Source organism: Lycorma delicatula, chromosome 9, assembly GCF_047948215.1.
Source record: "Lycorma delicatula isolate Av1 chromosome 9, ASM4794821v1, whole genome shotgun sequence".
NCBI classification, from domain to species: Eukaryota; Metazoa; Arthropoda; class Insecta; order Hemiptera; family Fulgoridae; genus Lycorma; species Lycorma delicatula.
The window spans coordinates 33,701,896-33,729,524 of record NC_134463.1 but is presented as its reverse complement, the minus strand read 5'-3'; the positions used below and the strand labels follow the sequence as shown (position 1 = coordinate 33,729,524).

Sequence of the window (27,629 nt, the reverse complement as noted above, 5' to 3'; positions counted from 1 at the left end):
CAACAAACACATTTATTACCAAAAATATGAATACCATAAATTTTAAGGAAAATGTTATTTTATGTAACAAAAAAAAACTATAAATGACTAATACGCATGACTACATGACAAAATTATTTAACCAACAAAATTGATAACCTACAAGACTAAGTTTAGGACATATATATATATATATATATATATATATACTTCCAGACATACACTGCTAGAAACTAATCACAAGTATCAGACTTAAGACCGACAGAAAAAGCACAATTTTACTGTCATCATTTATTAAACATGATATAAAATTATTTATTAGATGTAATCAGCTCTCAATTTTTTAAATGATAACTATCATGCAAAATGAATCAAACAATACAAAAATTATTTGGACTATAACAAACTCCACAAACTACCGACAAGACTAATTCTATTTTTACGTAACAAGAACATTAACATACTCACGAAATTACACTTCAGCTGTAAGGGAAACTCATCTTTCCTGAAGAGAGTTAAGGTAGTCAGTTGGTGTAGTACATACCAAATCGCTGCCTTGCATGTTAGCTGCTAAGATATACCTTCTGCCTTATATCCTAAATAAAAAATGATGGAACAGAGTATTTGAATCAAAATGGATGTGAGATTATATAATTTGTAATATACTGACTATAACAATAGATTATACCTTATTATTAATACCCTGAGGATATTTTCCACTAACATATACATGACTAACTAACGATATCATATCTACAATATGACTGTACAAATAAAACAGAATGCACTAAATCAAAAGATCTGTTAATACTGAGATATAAAAACACAAAAAATTTATTAACAAAGTAAGTGCAATCGAATGAGAGCAAAGGTAAAACAATTTAAAAATGCAAAAAATTACAACCAAACTGACAAACTATCTAAAAAATAATACATAAATATAAAAATAATCACAAATTTCTTAAAACTTAAGGAAAAGACAACTTAAAAGTCAAAATATTACGTAATATAAATCTAGCTACTATACCAGTAAAACAAATGCGATTATAAAAAGACAAATTACAATTAAATTAATAATGAAAATAAACAACTACAACAAATTAATTGTGATAGTAGCATTAAAAAGAGAAGCTATTAATCACCAGTTAGAATTACATAAACAATTAAATTTATAGATACAATTAAAAACAAGATTACTTTTATTAATACGAAAATAAATAATGGTTAACTATTACTAATACATAATCTTTTAGATTACAATAATTTTTTTTTAATAAAACTACTTAATTTGACTTTTTTTATTATTTAGCATATCACTCATGCATTTTTTTTTTAATTAGATACACGCGGTTTTTCCCCCCAATTAAATTCATCCTTTAATAACATTAACTAAAAAAAATTAAATCAGATGTAATTTCAAAATGGAGAAAATAATAACAGCAAATAAGTAAACCAAAATAATAGATACGAGCACCAAGTAAACAGCCTGGAACACAAAACCTGCAAAAACCTTACCAACAAAACATTTACGAGACAATTACTAAGGTTATGGGGGGTATGATGATAAATATGATAAATACTACTGAGAGTGCTCCTTCAAGCAATAATTAACTAAGAAGCTAATATACTTATGTTATGTAATCTACAACTTACAAAAAAAATAATAATAACAATTATAAATTTAAAAATATATATATATACAACAATAATGACTCAAAACATAATTTAATTCTGGGTAATGATCTTAGAAAAAAATGCCACTTACAATTTAAAAACCCAAAGAGAGAGTTAAGGTCTGTCAGGAGAAAAGTATTGGCTATGTAACCCAAAGTTTCAGATTCAAATCAGGCTAAAAGTTAGTTAAGTATGTACATAATGGATGGCTTCTCAAGCAGCTGAATTGTGTACTCATCTTCATTGATGAAGGAGTTTTTAAAGGGATTTGCAAGGGATCCAAATTATCAACTTCTTGAATTTTGGCTGTGAAATGAGGTACTCACCTCACCTTAAAACCTCATCTCTGAGGGGAGGAGTATTTGAATCAGGAGGCAAACTTTGATTTTAATTGACATTAATTATTAGTAATGAATTAATAATGTCTTGTAGTTAGAAATATCACTTTCAATGAGCTTGCTAGCATGTTAATAAGCAACAGAATATTTAGTTCAATAAACAAGGAAACTTTTTAGGTCTAAATCATATTTAACCTTTCTTTAAATCATTCACTTCTCAAGTTCCCTACTCAGCCTGCCCAATGAAAATTAACCTTTTTTCAGAAGTGACTTATATTTTAAGCAATATCAGGTATTCATTATTTTTATTTTTATAACACTTAACAGACAATTATTACTAATATGTTGAACTAAAAAAATAATAAAACTGAAATAATAGCAAAAACATCACTTTACGACAAAAAATATCTGACTGATGTAAACTGAAGATGTACATATACAGCAAAAACTACAAACACTGACAAGTTACACACTGACAACTAAAAAACTGACCACAATATGTAAATATTTATAACAATTTAAAAAGTTATTGAAAAGCTATTAAATCCAGTAAAAATATATAAAACTTCATGAAATTATTATAAACTAAAATAACAACACACAAACCAAATTCCTTAAAATAACATATTTAAATAAGATAACATCTTTTAAATTAGAAAAGTATGGACAAAATTTAAATAATTAAAAGAACTAAAAACTACTAAAAAAATTTTCTATTTCTAGAATAAAGATAAATTAAAAAATAAATAAAGATAAAGATAATTTTAATAAAGATAATTAAATAAAGTAAAAAAATTACAAAATATTTCATGAAAGAAAAATAAATTTCTCTTGCTTCCTCAAAAATAGAATTTATTTATAAACAATAACATTAAATAAAAATAAAATCAGAAAGGACTTTACTAGTTAAAATTGAAAAAATTACATCAATCATATAAAATAAATAACGAAAATACAGTGAACCAGCAAACCCAAAATTCTTCTTGACTGACATAAAAAATAAACAATAACAGTACTGACAAAACCAAACATCTTATTAACTAAAAAAAAAGAAATATCAAATAATTAGCAATCTATGAATGCTTGTCTTAAATTTAACAATAAAAATTATAAATGACAAAATACTACCTGAAAGACAGCAACACATAATGACTGTCCAAAACCATCAATGTAATGTTTTAACTGAATTACAATGACAGATTTATTATGACTGAACAAAACAAAACACAAAAAGAGATAAAATATAAGAAAAATAAATAAAATATTAAAATAAAATAACGACATAAAATTACCTGTACTAGAACACGAAAACAACTTTCTAACAACATTAACACAATGTTTTAACTGAACTATAATGAAAACTACACACAGAAATTTATTAAGACTGAAAAATACAGAATACAAACTATAAATAAATAATTATAAATAAAATACTATAAAAGTAAATCTTTTTCTTTTCAATTAACAACTAACTATATAATAATTAAACAAACTTCAGATTTCAGCAAGAGCTTCCTGTAAGTGTATCTTTAAAAATACAGACAAAAGAAATCTATAACATAAACATTGCATTAACAAACAAATTATATCAAATTCATCAACAGATACATAAAACTTGGGTGAAGACCAATTAGATGGTACCTGAAATAATATGTACTAATCTATTATTTTTCACTGAAAATCAATTAAAGTACAGTGGTCACTAGCCACTAATAATAAATAGTAATAGCTTACATAGAAACTTTAACTTGTACTTTTTAACTTTAGGTACTGATTCACTAAATATGACTTCAGCCACTAGAGGAAAACTGTCTCTGATCAGGGTAGTTTACCACCTAGATCAGAAGCATTTTATCCGTTGCTCAGATTCTACAGAGTTGTAGAACCTGTAAGGAATCCAGACTTACCAAAAAACAAATTACTTCATAAAAATTGCTCAAACAAAACATAATTCTGTTCCAACAAAATTAACCATTGACAAAACAATTGACAACAATTAACGGTTGAAATTACTGGACAACACAAAATTAATGACTTAAAAGCTAGTTTGAACTTCACTATCTACCACGTATTAAAAAAAAATTCAGGTCTGAAAAAACAATGACGTATGATTGAATGATTTATGTGTGATATATTTAGTAATAACGTATGATGACAATACATGTTAATATAATGTATGACAACAATTCTGTAGTAATTACAATTACTTTGAAATACAAACAGAATGATTAAAGATAGTACTTAAAGTAAAACAAATATACTAGGAACGGACTATACTAAACAGTAGCCTGTTTTTTTAGTAATAAGTTGATTAACATGTATACAACAAAATTTAAAAAAACTAAACAAACAAAATGTGAAAACTTAGAAAATACTGTTATTATTAATAATGTTGATAACTTTGACTTGGACATAATATAATGATGTGTTAACTTACAAGCAGTGAAAAGAAAAATAACTTACAGAACAAAAAGAACTCAACAAACTGAACTGAAGAACTGACATTAAAATCAAAATTACAAGAGACAGTACTACATTTCTTCATGAAAAGGTATGTATTAACAATTATTAATTTTGTTTTACTGATTATGGTTATAAACTATTTACTAGAAAACACTGTAGTTAATCTGACACCTAATTAGCATTAAAATACAAGTGACAAAACGTACAATATAAAACAGAATTCTTCTACACATCACATTTGACATTTAACCTGACTGAAAAAAATGAAAAATAAACCCAATACATTGTAATCTTGTAGACAATACAAAAAGGGGACAAAAATTACAATACTACTACAATTGTCGTAATAACAAGAATGATATACAACATTCAGAAATCAATTCTGACATTTTCAATGCACAAACATATTATGTTTATACAATTAAATTTTTTTGTTTCTCTACAAAGTTTTTAAAATAAATTTTAAATGGCATTAACTACCATAATAATTAGCCACTAATAAATGCCTAAATATACAATAAAACTTCACCCAGTGATGTTCAACGTTGGTAATTAATAGGAATAATTATGAAACGTGACTTGGGCAGTAAGAAATTTATTCTCATTTTGTACCTTCAATTTCTAGAATACTACTCCAGTGCACTCAAGAAAATGTAAATTTCCAGGTTGTAGAGAAATGCAGTTTATTGTTTATTTTACATTAAATTTTATTTAATTATTGTGTATCTTCTAATTTATATTTCATTACATTACACATAAATAAAGTGTTTTTAAAGGGCGAAAAAATGTGTATATATATATATGTACATACTTAAACATATGTACATAGTTCAATTTAACTGACTGAACATATACTTTAACAGGATACAGATAACAATGAGAAAAAATACAATATAAGAAATAACTAAGGCATGATGGACTGACTAATCACGTAGTTTTATAAAAATCATTTTCATAAACTCAAATTACTTTTTAGAATAATGTTACAATTCACTCTTACTGCTTTATGTTTTTTAACATATACAAACTGTGCTCATTTTGATATCACATAAGAGCACCATGAATAACATTACTATAATAACTATTATTTAATTACTGACTTGACAATGATTAAGGTTACTGACAATTAATTTTAATAATTATATTATTATTGGTAATGATAATTATAGTAACTCCTATTAAAACAAATGACTGAGTGACATCAACAACACATTAAAATGATAACATTTGCTCCCATATATTAATAACTTACTATACATTAGATTAATTGGTTATACATTTTACAACAGTTTTTACATTTTGTACATTAGTACATTTTGAATTAGTTATACAAGTACCATGACCTAAAGAAGTTGTAATTTCTAAGACTTAATATATTGCATGATAAAAATTTACTTCTCTTTTAAAACCAGTGTAATATATTTTTAAAACATATTACAATGAATAATTTGATGAATACTCTATATGTACAACACACTTGCAAGAATTCATTCTACTGCTGTCAGCAGTATATGAAACTAATACAACCGTTCATACATTATACAATCGCTGAAAACATTATATACTAGCTTGCAGTAATTGAGTGAAGGTAGTCAAAAACATTACTGTAAAATGATAATATAAGGTAACATTATATAATAAATACTTAATTAATTTATAAAACATAACATAAAAATACTGCAAATAACACAGTTCAGGACTTAGTAGACAAAACAATACTGTTGATAACTGTTTTTTATTATTTTTCCTACAGTTCAATTCCATGACTAATATTTTGATATTAAAATTCATATACTATAAATATTCATATAATATAAAAAAATGTATATTTATCACAACCACAACCGACAAACAGATTTAATTTTACAACTAGAATTTATGAACCAACAACTGATTCTTATAAACAAAATATACTGTAGACTATGAAAAATATAGAAAAAATAAGAATGAAATGTTAATATATTATAAATGCAAATAATAAATGCATGACCTCACTTTTACAACTGATAAAAACAAAAATAATTAGACAATATATATTATGTAATTATTATATTACAATGTATAATATAAAAAGAAAAAAACTAAAAAGTGCTTAAATAAAAAACGAACAAGTTGATTTTTTTTTATTTAAACATCTTTTAGTCTTTTATGATAACCAACCTACGTATATTAACATAAAAACAAACATTAACCTAAAAAAAAACTGATGAACGCACAATTCAATTCTAACTCAAAACTAAACTACTTAACAAATTATATTTAAGCAAATCCACTGACAATAAAAACAGGTAAAAATATAACACTACTGTACACTTGAACTTTCAATTATACAGCAATTTCTAACTAAGGAACACAGTGTAAAGTTTGGTAAAATACTTTGATAACTAACAGGACAAACTATTACTGGCAGATAAAAATTTTATTACAAATTAACTAACTGTGGCAATGGATATTAATGACTTCTATCATTTGACTGTAACTGTCTTAAAAACCATGACAGATAAGTAAAAAAAAAAGAAGTTATAAGAATTACTGACAAAAATAAAACAAACAATTACGAGACAACTAGACTTTTAACATTGACAAAAAGGTACTCATGACTACAATTAATTTAAATAAAACATTTTAGGTAAGTACATAACGTTATCAACCAACAACTAATAAACAAAAGTACTAACAATAAAAAAAAGGTAAAGTTCTGTATACATATATATGAAGTTAATGTAATGACAAGAAAAGAATACATATATCTGTATCATTAAACATTTCATAGATAACATAAAAACTGCAACATTTAAGTCACGACTACATATGCCTTAACTTCAAGATGCATCAATATCAACTAATCTATGACAAATAATAACACTGATAACGACAGAATAACCATTATATAACATGACTTTCAATTTTCCAAGACTAAATAAAAACTTCAGACCAAACTTATGACTAATAATAACACTGATAACGACAGAATAAGCATTATATAACATGACTTTCAATTTTCCAAGACTAAATAAAAACTTCAGACCAAACTTATGACATAATAGCACTGATAACGACAGAATAACCATTATATAACATGACTTTCAATTTTCCAAGACTAAATAAAAACTTCAGACCAAACTTATGACTAATAATAGCACTGATAACAACAGAATAAGCATTATATAACATGACTTTCAATTTTCCAAGACTAAATAAAAACTTCAGACCAAACTTATGACTAATAATAACACTGATAACGACAGAATAAGCATTATATAACATGACTTTCAATTTTCCAAGACTAAATAAAAACTTCAGACCAAACTTATGACTAATAATAGCACTGATAACGACAGAATAACCATTATATAACATGACTTTCAATTTTCCAAGACTAAATAAAAACTTCAGACCAAACTTATGACTAATAATAACACTGATAACGACAGAATAAGCATTATATAACATGACTTTCAATTTTCCAAGACTAAATAAAAACTTCAGACCAAACTTATGACATAATAGCACTGATAACGACAGAATAACCATTATATAACATGACTTTCAATTTTCCAAGACTAAATAAAAACTTCAGACCAAACTTATGACTAATAATAGCACTGATAACAACAGAATAAGCATTATATAACATGACTTTCAATTTTCCAAGACTAAATAAAAACTTCAGACCAAACTTATGACTAATAATAACACTGATAACGACAGAATAAGCATTATATAACATGACTTTCAATTTTCCAAGACTAAATAAAAACTTCAGACCAAACTTATGACTAATAATAACACTGATAACGACAGAATAAGCATTATATAACATGACTTTCAATTTTCCAAGACTAAATAAAAACTTCAGACCAAACTTATGACTAATAATAACACTGATAACGACAGAATAAGCATTATATAACATGACTTTCAATTTTCCAAGACTAAATAAAAACTTCAGACCAAACTTATGACTAATAATAGCACTGATAACGACAGAATAACCATTATATAACATGACTTTCAATTTTCCAAGACTAAATAAAAACTTCAGACCAAACTTATGACTAATAATAACACTGATAACGACAGAATAAGCATTATATAACATGACTTTCAATTTTCCAAGACTAAATAAAAACTTCAGACCAAACTTATGACATAATAGCACTGATAACGACAGAATAACCATTATATAACATGACTTTCAATTTTCCAAGACTAAATAAAAACTTCAGACCAAACTTATGACTAATAATAGCACTGATAACAACAGAATAAGCATTATATAACATGACTTTCAATTTTCCAAGACTAAATAAAAACTTCAGACCAAACTTATGACTAATAATAACACTGATAACGACAGAATAAGCATTATATAACATGACTTTCAATTTTCCAAGACTAAATAAAAACTTCAGACCAAACTTATGACATAATAGCACTGATAACGACAGAATAACCATTATATAACATGACTTTCAATTTTCCAAGACTAAATAAAAACTTCAGACCAAACTTATGACTAATAATAACACTGATAACGACAGAATAAGCATTATATAACATGACTTTCAATTTTCCAAGACTAAATAAAAACTTCAGACCAAACTTATGACTGTGACAAAAGGAGTCACACAGTTTTTTAGATAAGTAAGTATACAAATGTATATTTGTATAGCCAACAGTAACAAAAAAAAAACATAACTAATAAACTTTAATCTGCACAACAAGCATAATTAAATGAAAGTAAAACTTTTATACCACTGGACTTTAATTTTTTTTTAAAACATGAAAATCATAACTTCTAAATAAACTGACACAAATATACAATTCTAACTTGACTGACAAAAGTAATTCAAACAACTTGACCCTAATAAAAACACGTAACTGACGGGTTACTTACAATCACTTGATTACAGCATGTAATACATACAGACAAGCAGTATCAAAAGTGTCAGCATGAATAAAGATAATGTATGAATTTTAATATTTTAGATAGATATCTGTGAAATAATTTATGACAAGCCAAAATACTGATAATATTACATGACTGAAAGCATAGATAGAAATCTCTGGGCTCTTAAATTTCTTGTAACAAGATGGAAAATAGAACTTCTGACAAATGAATTTTATGAGGGAACTGTACAAACGTTTTCTAACTGACTTCACTAGATAGTATGATAGAAGTTAAATTTGCATGCTGTTACAAATATTTAACACATCCAGTAGCAAAACAACCAGTTACATACAAATACTGAAAACAACAACACATAAAACTAACAAACAACAAACTAAACACGAATCAAATAGTTTTCAATTTCACTGCTGACAATAACCATATATTAAAAAGATTTATATAGCTTAAAACAAAATTACCAGCAGTAATACATACATTAACATTTTGTGCTATTATACTTTCAACTGCGACAATCAGAAAAGTGTAGTTTCTTACTTACATCTGAAACCTTACATAAAATATAATCAAACTTATGATCGAAACAAAATTAATGAAATTTTGCAGATAAGAAGCTAAATATTTTTAAAAACTTACAGAAATAAATATATAAATAACAGTAAAACAAAACTACTGGACTTTAAATTTCCTGCAACAACTATAAAAATATAACTTCTATCAAAATACTTTTACCAAATAACTTTACAATATCTAACTTAAAAAAGTGCTTGTCAAGATAACTGTACAAACAACTTGAAACTGACATGAACCCATAATGCTTGTATTTATGGACAAATGCAAACATCACATGACTTTAACTTTTAACCTTCATAACTAAAGAAGTTGACAGATCCTAACTCAAGACTGTGACTTAAAACATTTAGATAAATAATTTTGAAAACAAAACAGTAAAAAAACATTTAAATAAAACATAACTTTAAGTTATGAAACAGATATACAGTATAACTTATATAGAAAAAAACAGAATACAAAGAGCAGAAGTCAAATATATTAGTTTCATCTTAACATTTCAAGATGAGCTTGATTACCTTGCACTGGGATCATGGGATATTCAGCATTACATTACAATAGAAAAACTACAACTTATGACTACATTTACTGTTTATAAAATTGTGATTTTTTGATTGTAACTTAATATTAATAAAACATTTTCGTTAAATGAATAAATAGTTGAAATCTAATTAAATATTAAAAGAAGAATTAATAAACAAATAAAAATACTGTTTATAGTAAACAATAATGAAACAGTTTTCTAACTGCTGACTTTAAATTTTCTATAATAATAGATGCAACGAATTACTCAACTGACATCAGCTTACAATTTGCTCTTACCAATAAATTAAAATACTGAGAAACACATAAATGCAAAGTAAACAGAAGGACAAATACAACAAGACTATGAAAACAGAATACTGACATCAATAGACAAATAAAAAGAATTCACTGCAGCAAATTTTTAAGTTTAGTTAAAAAAAGACTACAAAACCTGTCTAAATTGCAACTACATCTTATATACAAAACTACTGAAAAAAAATACGGTTATACTAAACTTATACACCATAGAACTTATAACATTTTATGAACTTTAGGAAAATTACAACTTCTGATAACTGTTTGGTAGTTGATATTCATAAAACTTTATAGTTAAATAACAGTGGTAACTCATATCTAAAAATAATAATAATAATAATAATACTGACAGTGATATACAGCACAGTAAATGAATTTGTAAACCTCTTGACATTAAATTTACTGTGGCAATAATTAATACTTTTTATTCAGACTGTCATCAACTACCCAAACAAATAAGAAGACTGACAGAAGCAGATAAATATAAAAGTTTAATGAAATTACTGAAAAAAACAAAATGGCAAAAAAACTATAACATGCTATACTATGGTATTATAACATAAACACAACAACTTTATTTAGAAAAAAAACTCCCTGACTTCTAACACGATACATCATAGGTAAATAATAACATAAAAGAAGGGAACGTAACCATATAAATGAAGTAGGAATATATATTATTTATATTAAGAGGCTTTAAATTTTTATGAACATGCAAAAATCACATCTTCAAGCTTATGATTGGAATTTTATGTTAAGAAAACTTAATTATAAAAACAATACAGTTCAAACAATAATAGTGATAGGACTAGGCGAAATAAAAGAATTTCATAAATCCTAATAAAAAAATTTACCATCATATAACAATTTACATTAGAAAATAATTTAGAATAGTGATTTTTGAGTCACAGCTCATCAGCTACCCATATAAACAACTTAAACAAATGACACTACTGAAAGCAATACAGAATTATAAACATAGCAATTTAAAACTACACAATTTTCAGATATCCATAATAATAGAAATATCAGACTGCTGATTTACAAAAGCAATAAATATTAGGGCAGAGTAACTCTTAAAAGACTAAATAAATAATTTAAGACAGAAAAATTCATTATTGCGATAGCAAAGAAAAATTCAGTTTATGACTTGCAACTGCTGTAAGGTAAAATATACAACCAACTGACATAGAGACAAAGATAAAAGACTAAATAAAATATTTAAGACAGCAGACAAACTAAACTAAAAGACTGAATAAACTATTAAGACAGATAAATTCAAGATTTTAATATAATTGAACTAGCATAGATATATTCAGTTTATGATTTTGAGCTGATGTAAATAATACAAGCAACTGACATAGACACAAAGATAAAAGACTAATTCAACGATTTAAGATGACAGACAAACTAAATACAAAATAAATGATTAAGACAGACAAATTCTAGATTTTAACATAAATGACTACTATAAAAAAAATCAGTTTATGACTGCTGCAAGATAAACTATACAAGCAACTGACATAGAAACAGACATAAAACACTAATTAAGTGATTTAAGATGACAAACTAAATTAAAAAACTAGATAAACTAAATAAAGGACACACTAAATCATGATTTTTTTATAATGATTGGACTAGCATAGAAAAATTCAGTTTATGACTTATGACTGCTGTAAGATAAACTATACAAGAAACTAACATAAAGACAGAGGTAAAAGACTAAATAAACAATTTATTATGACAAACAAACTAAACTAAAAGACTGAATAAACTATTAAGACAGGCAAAATCAAGATTTTAACATAGCTGAACTAGAATAGAAGTATTCAGTTTACAATTTTGAACTGATGTAATATAAAGTATACAAGCAACTGGCATAGACACAAAGATAAAAGACTAAGTCAATGATTTAAGATGACAGACAAATTAACTAAATACTAAATAAATGATTAAGACAGACAAATTCTAGATTTTAACGTAAATGACTACTATAAAAAAAAAATCAGTTTATGACTTGTAACTGCTGCAAGGTAAACTATACAAGCAACTTACATAGAAACAGACATAAAATACTAAATAAACGACAGACAAAATCATGATTTTTTCATAATGATTGGACTAGCATAGAAAAATTTAGTTTATGATTTGTGACTGCTGTAAGGTAAACAAGCAACTGACAGAGACAAAGATAAATGACTACATAAAAGATATAAGACAACAAACTAAACTAAATAAACGATTAAAACAGACAAATTCATGATTTTAACATAATTGGACTAGCATAGAAAAATATAATTATGACTTGTGACTGCTGTAGGTAAACTATACAAACAACTGACATACACACAAAGATAAAATACTAAATCAACAATTTAAGACAACAGACAAAATAATAAATGATTAAGACAGGCAAATTCATAATTTTAGTATAGCTGGACTACTGTTGAAAAATTCAGTTTTTGACTTGTGACTGCTGCAAGATAAACAACACAAGTTACTGACACAGAAACAGAAATACAAGACTGAAAAACGATTTAAGACGACTAACTAAATTAAAAAACTAAATAAATGTCAGACAAATTCATACTTTTTTTATAATAATTTGACTAGAATAAAAAACTGCTTTATGACTTATGACTGCTGTAAACGATATAACTATACAATCAATTGACATGAAGATAGAAATAAAGGATTAAATAAATGATTTTTAAAAAAAAACTAAATTAAAAAACTAAATAAAAAATTCATGATATTTCATAATAATAACTTTCATTGAAAAGTTCAGTTTATGACTTGTGACTGCTGTAAGACAAACTATACATGCAACTGACATAGACACAAAGATAAAAGACTAAATCAACAATTTAAGATGACAGACAAACTAAATAAATGATTAAGACAGACAAATTCTTGACTTTAACATAATTGGACTACCGCAGAAAAATTTAGTTTATGACTTGTGACTGCTGCAAGGTAAACTACACAAGCAACTGACATAGACACAAAAATAAAAAACTAAATAAATGATTAAGACAAATTCATGATTTTAACATTGCTGGACAAGAATAGAAAATTAGTTTATGTCTTATAACTACTGCAAGTTAAACTACACAAGCAATTGACTAAGAAACAAACATAAACACCTAAATAAATTATTTCAGACGACAGACTAAATTAAAAGTAAATAAATGTTAAATTCATTATTTTTTTTATAATAATAATTGGACTAGCATAGAAAAATACAGTTTATGACTCGTAACTGCTGTAGGTTAACCATACAAGCAGCTGACATAGACACAAAGATAAAAGACTAAATCAAAAATTTAAGATGACAGACAAACTAAATAAATGATTAAGACAGACAAATTCTTGACTTTAACATAATTGGACTACCACAGATAAATTTAGTTTATGACTTGTGACTGCTGCAAGGTAAACTACACAAGCAACTGACATAGAAATATAGATAAAAGACTTAATAAATTACTTAAGACAACAAAATAAATGTCAGACAAATTCATAATTTTTTTATAATAATTTGAGTAGAATAAAAAACTGCTTTATGACTTATGACTGCTCTAAACGATATAACTATACAAACAATTGACATGGAGATAGAAATAAAGGATTAAATAAATGATTTTAAAAAAAAAACTAAACTAAATAAACAATAGAAAAATTCATGATATTTCATAATAATTGGATTAGCATAGAAAAGTTCAGTTTATGACTTGTGACTACTGTAAGACAAACTATACATGCAACTGACATAGACACAAAGAAAAATGACTACATAAAAGACTGAAGACAGCAGACAAACTAAATAAACCATTAAAACAAACAAATTCATGAATTTCAATTTTTCATAATTGAACTAGCATAGAAAAATTCAATTTATGGTTTGTGCCAGCTGTAGGTAAACTATACAAGCAACTGACATAGACACAAAGATAAAAGACTAAATCAACAATTTAAGATGACAGACAAACTAAATAAACAATTAAAACAGACAAACTCATGATTTTTATATAATTAGACAAGCATAGAAAAATTCAGTTTATGACTTGTGACTGCTGCAAGGTAAACTATACAAGCAACTGACATTAGAATGACATAAAAGACTACATAAAAGATGACAGACAAACTAAATTAAAAAACTAAATAAACAACAAACAAATTCATCATTTTATCATAACAATTGGACTAGCATATAAAAAATCAGTTATTACTTGTAACTGCGGTGAGGTAAACTAAGTAAACAATAAGACCGACAAATTCATGATTTTAACATAATTTTACTAGCATTGAAAAATTCACTTATGACTTGTGACTGCTGTAGGTAAACTACACTAGCAACTGACATAGAAACAAAGATAAAAGACTAAAATGACAATTTAAGATGACTAACAAACTAAACAAACTTTTAAGAGAGAGAAATTCATGATTTTAACATAATTGGACTACCATAGAAAAATTCACTTTATGACTTGTGACTGCTGCAATGTAAACTACACAAGCAACTGACACAGAGACAGAAATAAAAGACTGAAAAACAATTTAAGACGACTAACTAAATTAAAAAATTAAATAAATGTCAGAGAAATTCTTTTTTTTCATAATTATTGAAGTAGCATAGAAAAATTTTGTTTATGACTTATGACTACCTGTTAAAGATATAACTATACTAGCAACTAACATGAAGACAGAAATAAAAGACTAAATAAATGGTTTAAGATGACAAACTAAATTAAAAAACTAAATAAACAACAGACAAGTTCATGATATTTCATAATAATTGGACTAGCATACAAAATTTCAGTTTATGACTTGTGAATGCTGTAAGATAAACTATTCAAGTAACTGACAAAGAGACAAAGATGAAATATGAGAGACTACATAAAATATTTAAGACAAATTAAACTAATTAAACTATTAAAACAAACAAATTCATGATTTTAACATAGTAATTGGACTAGTACAGAAAAATTCAGTTTATTACTTGTAACTTGTGTAAGGTAAACTAAATAAAGAATTAAGACAAATAAATTCATGATTTTAATATAATTTGACTAGTATTGAAAAATTCAATTTTTGACATGACTGCTGTATGTAAACTATACTAGCAACTGACATAGAACAAATATAAAAAAATATAAAAATGTAAGATGACAGACAAACTAAATTTAGATTAAGACAGACAGATTCATGATTTTAACATAACTGGACTACCATAGAAAAATTCAATTTAACTACTGTAAGGCAAACTGTACAAGCAAATGACTTAGAGACAGAAATAAAAGACCAATAAATGATTTTAGACGACAAACTAAATTAAAAAACTAAATAAACAACAGACAAATTCATGATTTTTTCATAATAATTTGACTAGCATAGAAAAATTTAGTTTATGACTTGTGACTACTGTATGATAAGCTATACAAGCAACTGCATGGAGGCAGAGATAAAACTAAATAAACAATTTAAGACGACAGACAAACTAAACTAAAAACTAAATAAATAATTAAAACAGACAGATTTATGATTTTTAACATTAATTATTGGACTGTACAGAACAACTGTGTATGACTTGTGACTGTTGAAAGGTAAACTATACAAGCAACTCCCATGGAGACAGAGATAAAAGACTATATAAATGATTTCAGACGACAGATAAAATCTAAAAACACTAAATAAACAATTAAAACAGAAAAATGCATGATTTGACATAATTGGACTATCACAGAAAAATTCAATATATGACTTGTGACTGCTGTAAGATAAACTATATAAACAACTGACATTGAGACAGAGATAAAAAGATTCCTACATGAAAATAAGATATTGGTGTTTTGAAATAATAATCTCAATTAGAAGAAAAATATAGACTACGATAAAAATTAATAAAAGTAACATAATGGCCACAATTTAATATGACTAAAATGACTACTGATGGACAAAAATACTCTAAGTGATAAAAAGTATTCCGGTTTTTTATTCAAATAGAATTTAAACTCTTAATTATATCAAGTAAATTTTAACTTTTAACATACGATATAAATTAAAATTACTGTATAAACAACAACAAAAATAAAACAAATATACAAGAATTTCAGATAACTTTCAATTCATAACTCAACTTTGAAAAGAAAATAAATGACAACCTAAAATTGGAACTTAAACATTTTATTTTTGAGATTGTTATAAAAACTACCAGATATTGGTAAACCACCCGACCAGACAGATGAATTAACAACCAAATATTTACTGACAAAAATTAAACAACAACCCATAAAGTAGAAATAATTCTTGAAATTACTATTAATAATATTCAGTGTGAATATTTATCTAATAGAGAAGGTGTAAAATCAATGAGTACTACATACGTAATTAGTTAATGCGGAAATTGAATCTCTGAAAGTGAAACTGAAAATTTTTAATTATCGACTGACAGTATAACTACTATGACTGACAAAATAATTTACGAACAATAATTGTAAAATAAAAACTGAAAATTAATGTACTAAAACATAAAAAATAATTATAGTTTCATAAATTTCATAAAATTTTATTCATATATTTTTTTTTTAATATTTATATTATTTTTGTTTTAATGATATGATAGATTAAGAAAAGAATTGTCAATCTGTATCAACATATCTGTATTAAAAATAAAATTGTCTTTCATAGAAAAATAAAAAATAAGTGGACTAGTAATAGTTGAATTTAATCATTTTTATTATCACTATATTTTTAAAAAAATGTTGTGGTATTAAATTAAGGAAATTGTATAAAGTCAAATAAAATAAAAAGAAAAATGTTCATTCTATAAATTATAAACTTGTAAAATAATATAACTTTAATAAGCAGTAACTAGTTTGTGCTGATACATGGTATGATACAACCATATAATTCCTTACATAATAATACATGATTACAAGTTTTATAATTTCTAATGTTTTTATGTAACCCAGTTTGAAAAAGAATGATTAGAATATAACATTCAAAAACTTCAGATAAATTATTTTAGATTAAATAATAGATTAATAAGTTAAATTATATAGGTGAATGTATAAGTAGATTTACATAAATTATCTAGATGTAACATGAAAAGTTATTTTCAAAAGTAAAATGAAAAAAGGACACGATTTTTTTTGACATAAACTAATAAATAGATAGAAAAATATTTCAGAATTTCAAAACTTAGACAGATTGAAGAAAAAACATCTAATAAAATAAAAACTAACATTTAAAGAAAGATACAAGATAATGATTTAAATCCATCTAAGATCAGAATTCTGCAAATTATATTACTATTTGTTTTTAATAATAAAATTTGTTATAACTATACAATGTATTTCTGTTTATTTATTATTTTATTTAGTTACTTACAACATTAAATACCTATAATTAACCTGACAGAGAATTTACAGGCTCATCATCATTTTGAAATCAGTCAGAATGGAAATGAGAACGTAAATCAAACTAAAATCTTTATTCTAAAATAGTAAGCCGTATTAATTAATACAATTATTATGATTCTAATTGTTTTAACTTTAGTAAAAGCTAATTTAAGATTAACAAATTTTTTAAAGTTTTTAATAGTTAAAATTACTGCATTCGCATCAGAATGACAAAATTAATAAATTTAAAATCTTAAAAGTTTTATGATTTAAGACAGAGAACTAGATCTGTTCTAATGAAAACAAAACATAAGAAAATCAAATATCAAAGCAATCATGTACAAGTTAAGGAATTTTGTTATTTTTATTAATTATGGAGAAAATAATGAATTGTATAAAAGATTCATTCTGTAACTTCCAAATGTACTAAGTAATGAGTTCAACTCAATTATCGTAATTTAGCAACAAGAATAAACAAAATTATGGAAATATAAATGTTTACTGTAAAAAGAACAGCGTCAAGATCCTCTTAGTAATAATTATCAATGTTACTACCAACTTAAAACCATCAAGTTTTAACTAAATATAATAAAATAGAAAATACTTTCATTTAGAATTTATTACAATAAAGAAAACGTAAATGTACATTACAAACAAAAAAATATATATAAAAATATATATTTATATACTTATAAAAATGTACTGATAAGATTTATAAATTACTATACTTGTTAATAACAAAGACATCTTTAACATAAAAAATAAAATAAATGAATAAATTGCAAATAACAAACAATCAAATCTTCAAATGTGAAAGTACAAGTTGTATAAATACATTACTTGTTTTCATCAAAAAAAAAAAAAAAAAATATTCTTGTTAAAAGAATGTAAATATTTGCATTTCTGTTTTATCACATGATATAAATTATATTATAAAATTATACATTAGAATAACATAATGGCTCCATGACAAAGTGGTAGTATGTCAGCCTTTTATATGGAAGGTCCCAGATTAGAATGTTAAGAGATGAAAACTTTTCACAGTTTTCATACACTACAAAATTTCCACTTCATATTCCCACAAACAAGCATCAAGCTCATTTAGTTAATTAGTCATAAAATATAGAACATAAAGATTAAGATTAAGAACATTATGATTTAGTAATCAATAAACGAATTGAAATATTTATATAAAATAGGAAAAAAGAAGAAATTATAATAGGTTATGGAGAACTTAATAAATTATAAATATTATTTTACTACTGTAAAAAAGTTTACGAGAATATATACCTGGTTAAATTTTATGAACACTTCAACAGTACACATAAAACAGCTGAATCTTCTTTAAACACTTAAAACCTCTAAAAACTCATTAATCAGATTAGAACAGAACCTATGATTAAATAATGCATGAAAATGTTTGGCAAATACCGTCACAAAAACTTGCATCTCCTTTACATAGCTGAAAAATAAAATATTTCTTTAATATACCACAACATAATGAAATATTACTTACAGATTAATTTAAAATTAACCAGAAAATATTTAATTCGTAATTAATTAATACAATAACAATTGTATTAATTACTTAAATAATAGTAAATCGAAATTTTCATCAACATTTACAGTTAGTTTGTAAACTTAATTTACATATTAATACTTTAATTATTAATAATTGTTTAATAAAAAGTAAAAAAAAAGGTAATTGTTAATTTTAGTATTTAGTTTTACTATTTATTTGTATGTTAATAGAGTGTGATAATAAAAAATAGAAAAAGAATTACCTAGATGTGTTCCCATTTATATATAAATAAAATGGATTAACTATTTTATTAACTTTTTAAAGTTTTATTTACCTCTTTTACAATATTTGGGTTAATTAATTAATTTATGTAATAATTTATAATTCTCATTTTGTATAATTCAGTACAAGAAATAATTTCAATCACGTTTCTATAAAGTGATTGTTTTTATAAAGCTATACATAAAAAGATGATTTATACTCAACCTGAAATTAAAAAAAAAAAAATTTCAAATCACATAATTAAAAGTAAATGCTTCATCTGTAACCAAAATGAGACAATATTCTTAATTCTAGTCATTTAAAAATTTTACATTTGAGCATATACATCAATCAAGACCAGAACCAGAAGAATTTATCAGTAAAAAAATAAAACTAAAACTTAGTGTTCCATTCATAAAACAATCACAAACACATGTAATATATTTATTTTTCGGATGTTTCTATTTCTTAAATTTATATTTATTTTTTACAGACTCTTTTACTAATCCTTTCCATTCACCTTATATACTTTTAATTAAACTTCTATATCCTTTGTAATTTGGCAAACTTATTTAGTGGTAAATCTTTCCAAAAATTAAATGAAATTATCAATAAAGAGCAACAGTATCTATGACATCTTACAAAATATGGTTGTAAATTATTATAAATTTTAACTGAATACAGTATTTATGATTTATATTATCTCAAAACAGTTATTTTTATGAATTCATCACCAAATAAACTGAATTCGAAAGTAATATAAGTAATATAAAAGCTAAAAGCTTATGAGAGTCAGCTGATAAAGTTTGCACACTAGCGTGCTACACGTTGATAAAACGTACTACAGAGTTGGGCGAGGCAGCTTATAATGGCTAAAATCACCCTTCAAACCTGCGATAATGCGTTAAAATCCGTTTACCGGTTTGTTTTCAGTAGCATTTAAAATGGAGTCGAGTACGTCCAATATATCAACACGGTTAAAACAGCGCGCAGTAATCGAATTTTTAACAGTAGAAAATGTAAATCCTACAAATATTTTTAATCGTTTAAAAGCGGTTTACGGTAGTGAAACTGTTGACAGGTGTACTGTGAATAGGTGGGAGATGAAATTTCGCGAATGTGAAGCTGATAAAGCGACAATTGAGGACGCACTTCGCAGCGGACGACCAGTTTCTGTGACTGACGAGAAACATCGAAAGGAGGTGGACGATTTCCTTCAAAGTGATCGGCGAATCGCCCAGCAACGCATCGCTATTCCGTTAGGCATATCTAAAGCACGAGTAGGCCATATTATCGAGCAATTGGGTTACCATAAAATCTGCACAGCTCACTTTGAAGCAAATCGTACACCTCCTTTCGATGTTTCTCGTCATTAATAGAAACTGGTAGTCCGCTGCGAAATACGTCCTCAATTGTCGCTTTACCAGCTTCACATTCACAAAATTTTAACGCTCATCTATTCATAGTACTGCTGTCACCAGTTTCACTGCTGTAAACCGCTTTCGATCAGTGCGCGCTGTTTTAACCGTGTTGACATACTGGCTGTACTCGACTCCATTTCAACTGCTGCTGAAAACAAACCGGTAAACGGTTTCAACGCATTATCGCAGGTTTGTAGAGAGGAATTTTAGCTATCATATGCTGTCATGCCCAACTCTATAGTACCTTTTATCCCCGTGTAGCATGATAATGTGCAAAATTTATCAGCCTAGCCTCGTATAATATCCCAAAAACTGTTCCCATTGAAATAAAAGATGACAACACAATTGTAGGACTCGCGTCACGCGGCTTAAACACGCATACACGCACAACTTAATTTAGCATGTCAGTGCTACACTAGCACTCCTTGTGGTGGTAGGAGGTACTATTGACTATTTGAATCCATTAAATAGTAGTACACCGATGAGAAAGTCACTCGTGGCATTCTGGCCGAGGCGGACTGTAATATGTCAAAAGCCGAGGTTTCAAAGATGACCCCCGGTAAACCCCATAAGGACTAGGAACGAAGGGTGTCTTCCCCTATGAAGGTCAGCAGTATACTCCACTTAGCCACTAGTAAAGAGAATTTTTTGGGGTGGGGATGTGATTTTGCAAAACTGTTTTTGCAAATATTACTTTTTAATTGTTAACAAATGTGCCTTAGAAATCTCAAGATACTGACAGTGACCTTGCTCTACAGCCTTCTCAGAGCACAATTAGTTTTTATACAACTGTGACATATTTTCATTTTACTATTGTTTGTAAAAAGCAATGATATAGGTTTTCTGTGACATAAATCTCAGATGCACAATATTTGTAGATTCTTGAAAATCTACACTGCAGTTTTTATAAATAACATAATATTTTTTAAAGCATAAAAAATAGCATCATTTTTCAATAATGAATCATGAATATTTTTATACAAACTTTTCTACTTTTATAAGAATATGAAATTTTAGGGTTATGAAAGTCTTATTGCACATCTTAATCACTATTTTTACAAAATACTTTCACCATAAATCCACAAAACAACCTATACTCCTTTATAAATAATTAAATCAATATTTAGTGATATATAACAAAAATATGTGGTAACAGTCCTGTTGACTCAAATTCTAGTTTTGTAATATATTCAAAAGTGCCCATTCTCTCACAGCTCCTAGTGTAAGTATGAATTCATATTTAAAAAACTGAAGTACCTCAGGACCCATGAAAAATAACTCTTACTCAACTTAAGATGCCAAGTACTAGTTAAAATCTGCACCAAAAAACCACATTTATTTAGCAAAGTAAGTTAACTTATTCTTCATAATCAGTAATAAATAAATTAATGGAGGTTAGAAAGTTTTCAGTTGTTATTCTTAACTACTGCAGAAACAATTCTTAAATAATCACAGCCACAAATCAGTGTTTTGTACTGGCACCAACATGAATTACAGATGGAATCAGAGTAGCTAATCCACCTCCCGTGTTTGACAGTTGCCCAATTTTTTCTTTCTTGGGCAGCAAGAAGAAATAAAGAAAAGATTGGGGAGAGGAAAGGGCCAATTAAACCTCACAAGGACTACCTCTGATCATATTAATAGAGGTAGTTTATTATCTTAACCAGCACATAACTTGTCAACAATGAACTCTTAAACCTCAAAATTTTCTCACATCTTTACATCATCAGTTATTGGAAGCAGGTCATGCACCAAAAAGGGAAAGGCTTACGAAAGTTTCATTGCACATCATAATCATTATTTTTATAAAATGTTTTTACCATAAATCCTTAATGCAACCTATTCTCCACTACAAATAATTAAATTAATATTTATTTATAGTGATGTATAGCAATATTTTGCAAAATGATATGAGAACAGTCCTGATGACTCAAATTCTGGCTTTGCAATGAATTAATTCTCTCATAGCTCCCAGTAGAAGTACGAATTCGTATTTAAAAAACTGAAGTAGCTAAGGTAGCAGTGAAAAACAACTCGATGCTGAGAGCTGGTTAAAATCTGCACCAAAATGCTATATGATCTATTATGTCGAGAATAAGGTAATCCATTGTGTAGCAGTTATTTAAGGTGACATGAAAAATCCATGCAGCTAAAGTAGCAAACCACAATGATATTACATGTATATAATTTCCACATCAATGCAATGCCTTTATATAGTTTTGCAGCTTGTTTACTACACATTCTGACAGACAGCTTTCAATTAATGTACATTGAGAATTTACAATCAGATATGACTGAATGCTTAGGGAAAGCTGGCCAAGTACAATTATTTGGTCTATGGTGACAGTTTACTGATAAATTAATATTTCGTGTTAGAATGCAATTTCATGTATTTTAATCAATTTAAGATACTTTCAATCATTGCTATATAAATATAGCCAGTATTTTATTTATCAATTTTCAACATTAAGTTAAAGACACTCTTAGCACTGACTTCATGTACCCTTCAAAATGCATTATTGTCTTATTTTTGAAAGTCAATAATTAAATAGTTCGGGAGGAAGCAAAGAAGCGATTGCCAAATATGTAAACAATTGACAATTTCAAATAGTAATAAAACATTACTTCTCCAGTGGTCAAACTGAATGATTTATACTTTCAGTTAGATATTTTTGTAAATATGGGGACAAATAAGCAAGTTTTCTTTTTAAAAAATCAAATGATTACATTATCTAGAGGAAACCAATGTGTTTCAGTTTTTAGTTGAAGTGATCAATAATACATGGTCATTCACGGGAACCGGATGTTTTTGAAGTGGGTTGTACTCAGGCGTTCGCGGTGGGAGGGGCACGTGGCTGGTGTCTGACGTTTCCTTTGTTCATAGCATTTACATTTTAGTCATTGAGATGGAGCCGTGGATGCTAGACCAACGCCTGTACGGGTATGACAGTTTTGTGCGAAATGACGAATCCGTAACTGCTGTTCAGCGAGATTTTCGCCGTCAGTTTAATATCCATCGTAATGCAAGTGTCCCTTCTCGTAACACAATATTGCGATGAGTAAACAACCTTCGAACAAGTGGTTCAATATTGAAGAAAAAACCACCGGGTTTTTTCAAAAAGCGAAAAAGCACTCCGGAGAACATCGAACGAGTAAGGGAAGCCATTGTCAGAAGCCCACGCCGCTCTATTCAGAGGCACTCAGCAGCGCTTCAAATGAGCACAAGTACGGTAAGACGAATTCTGCATACAGACCTACATTTCCATCCTTACAAGATAGCCGTCGTGCAGCAGTTAAACGAGCAAGATTTCACGCAGCGATTACAATTTTGTCGACAAATGTTTACCGTTTTTGAAGAAAATGAAATTTGTTATTGTTAATGAGTGATGAAGCCCATTTTCATCTGAATGGCTTCGTCAACAAACAGAATTGCCGGTATTGGGCAGAAAGAAACCCACATCAGCTTCACGAGAGACCACTTCATAGCCCAAAGGTGACTGTCTGGTGTGCAATAGGAAAGGTCGGTGTTATTGGACCATATTTTTTTGAAGAAAATGACGCTGCCGTAACTGTAACAGCTGATCATTACATTGCGATGTTGAATACGTTTTTCAAAATGTTAGTTATTCCAGCAGGATGGAGCTACAGCGCACACAGTGAGGGCAACGATGGCTGTTCTCCGTAACTTGTTTCCGGGACGGATCGTTTCCAGATTCGGCGACATTCCTTGGCCCCCTCGGTCCCCCGACTTGAGTAGTTGTGATTTTTTTCTGTGGGGGGTTTCTGAAATCGCGTGTGTACGGCAATAAACCGCGTACATTGGAGGACCTAAAGATCGCAATTCGTCACACATCACCCAGATTGAAGTAGACATGCTGCAAAGAATTGAGGTCAGTTACCGTGAAAGGCTACAACAATGTATTGCCCAAAATGGACATCACTTGCCGGACATAATTTTTCGTTCATGAGTAAGTAACAAATGCTTTGATTTAACAATTGTTTCAGTACCAATAAAACTTTTTTAAAGTAAATATTCAATTTTTTTATTATTTTAAAAACATCCGGTTCCCGTGAATGACCCTGTATAATGATCACTGCTCCCACCTGTATAAAAATACCCTAATTTTCTGAGGGAGTTTACCCATTGCCTGGAGGAAATATTCCTTTAAATAATTTTTTTAAATTAAATTTTACAGTCCTGTATCAGATAAATTCTCACTAATTGATCAAGTTATCAAACTTTCAATTAGATATGATCAATGTTTGATCATAGACCTCTCTGCTAACAGGAAATTCACATTATATTCAATAAAATATTCATATTTCATCAAAGAGAATAATTCACAAGTACCAATAATATATAAATGTGTTTATGTCTTTATCAAAAAACATCCCAAATGTATCCCAAGGGTAAATTTACCACAATGTAAACATGGAAATACATTTACATGTTTTCCATTTATCTTAATGTTTGTTTATTATTACAAACAATACTTACTGTTGGCACAACTTACTGTTCATTATACTTCAGACAGTCATTTTATTTTATTTTTCTCACTCTGAATTAAGACAAAATCCCTATTTTATAGTCATTCAAGTCGTATTGCAGTACAATTTTTTTTTTTAATTTTGTAACAACTAAAACATAACATGTTATTTTAAATGAATTCCATATCTATGAAATCATAACTCATCTGTTAATATTGTAGGGCAAGTTTCATATTACTGTATATACTACACAGTGCTACCATACATGCACTGTACAGTATATATAAAAAGACACTATACATGTTTGTACTGTACTCATTGTACATTACAGTAGTTGCAGTATACAAGAAATGAATAGCAATCAATTTCTTGCAATACAAACAGTAAAGTGAGGAAATTACAACAATACCCAATAAAATGTAAATAAATAAAAATAACAGGTTCTGTGTGTGCGTATGTGTGCACGCACACGAAAAAATTTGATAAGTAATTTGAGGCATTTAAAATATAACAAATTCCTACATGTTTGAAAATTTTTCAATTCCCATCAGTTTTCCTTTGTATATCCTTGAATAAAAATGAATATTTCAGCAACAGATTGAAATATTCTACAAAGCATTTATTATAAATGTTTGAACAAACATGCTCTACTTCAGAATGAATAAATCTTGTATTTTTATTATATTTTAAAAAATTAGAAAATGCAACAATTAAAAATTTTTAATCATTAAGATCTTTATAATGTTTAGTTCAAACATTTCATTGTTTTAACTCTGAAACATTTATTCTAACAAAATGATATCTCATTTAGTCAAATACAATTTCTAACAACAAAGTTGTAGTAGAAATCATTAGAGCACGAAATCAAAATAGGATAGAAGAATAATTCTCAATTCTAAAAAAACAAAAATTACATTCTGCTAGTAATGACACGAATATTTTATCTGATAACGTAATTAATTAATAAATAATTACGACTTGTTGATTTACGAATAAATCTTTTTGTTTCTGAAAAGAATGTGTAATTATGGTTAAAGTGATAGTTTTAACATTTATCTATGTTTCAGTTCATCACAATAAACATATTTGAATGTCTGAGGATTGCTGCAGTAACTTTAATGTTTGTGCACATCCGTACTGTGTTTTATTACATTCTGATAATACTTCATATACAAATTCAATTAAAAGGAATCAATTAAGAATTTCTGTCTTCAGTAAAATGTTATCTATGGTTTATACCTATAATAAAAATACATTTTATACTTGAAAAAAAGAGTTTAGGAGTTTTTTCCTAGATGAAGACACAAATCAGGCTCACAATACAGCTTAACTTCTTCCAATTTGAAAATTGGAGTACTGAGCCAAAATAATTTCAATCATATCTACATTTTAAGAAGTATTATTTTTTTAAAATAAAATAATTTAGATTTTACCTTAATAATAAATCATTCTACTGAACTAGGTAGTTCCATAGATCTTTATCATTCAAAAATTAAAAAGCTGCTTTTTTTGAAGTTTTAAATGCAAAACCTCAAAAATCATTTTATAAGAAATGTCAAACTGAACATGTACATTGAATTTTGGTACATGTTTTCATTCATTCTTGAGATATTAATTCTGTTTTAAAATACAAGGATACAGAAAACAAGCATCTTTGACACTATTTTGGGCTTGTTTGCTTATCAAATAATTTGATACCAGAAATACAGTTGACAAATCAATATATCTCATCTCTTATTTATATTTTATAGTTTATTT

The 27,629-nt window shown here is 26.9% G+C and overlaps 1 protein-coding gene across 6 annotated transcripts in view; it reads right to left on the bottom strand.

The window, feature by feature from the left end:
- LOC142330291 (uncharacterized) overlaps nucleotides 1–27,629 on the bottom strand; it is a 145,206-nt gene that overhangs the window by 39,805 nt on the left and 77,772 nt on the right. For 5 of the 6 annotated variants that reach the window (XM_075375486.1, XM_075375485.1, XM_075375487.1 and 2 more), the window contains exons 4-5: nucleotides 19,470–19,641; nucleotides 448–575 (exon numbers count right to left, since the gene is read on the bottom strand). The gene's annotated coding sequence lies outside the window, so the exon portion shown is untranslated. The remainder of the gene's footprint in view (nucleotides 1–447; nucleotides 576–19,469; nucleotides 19,642–27,629) is intronic. The other variant, XM_075375488.1, reaches the window with a different exon arrangement.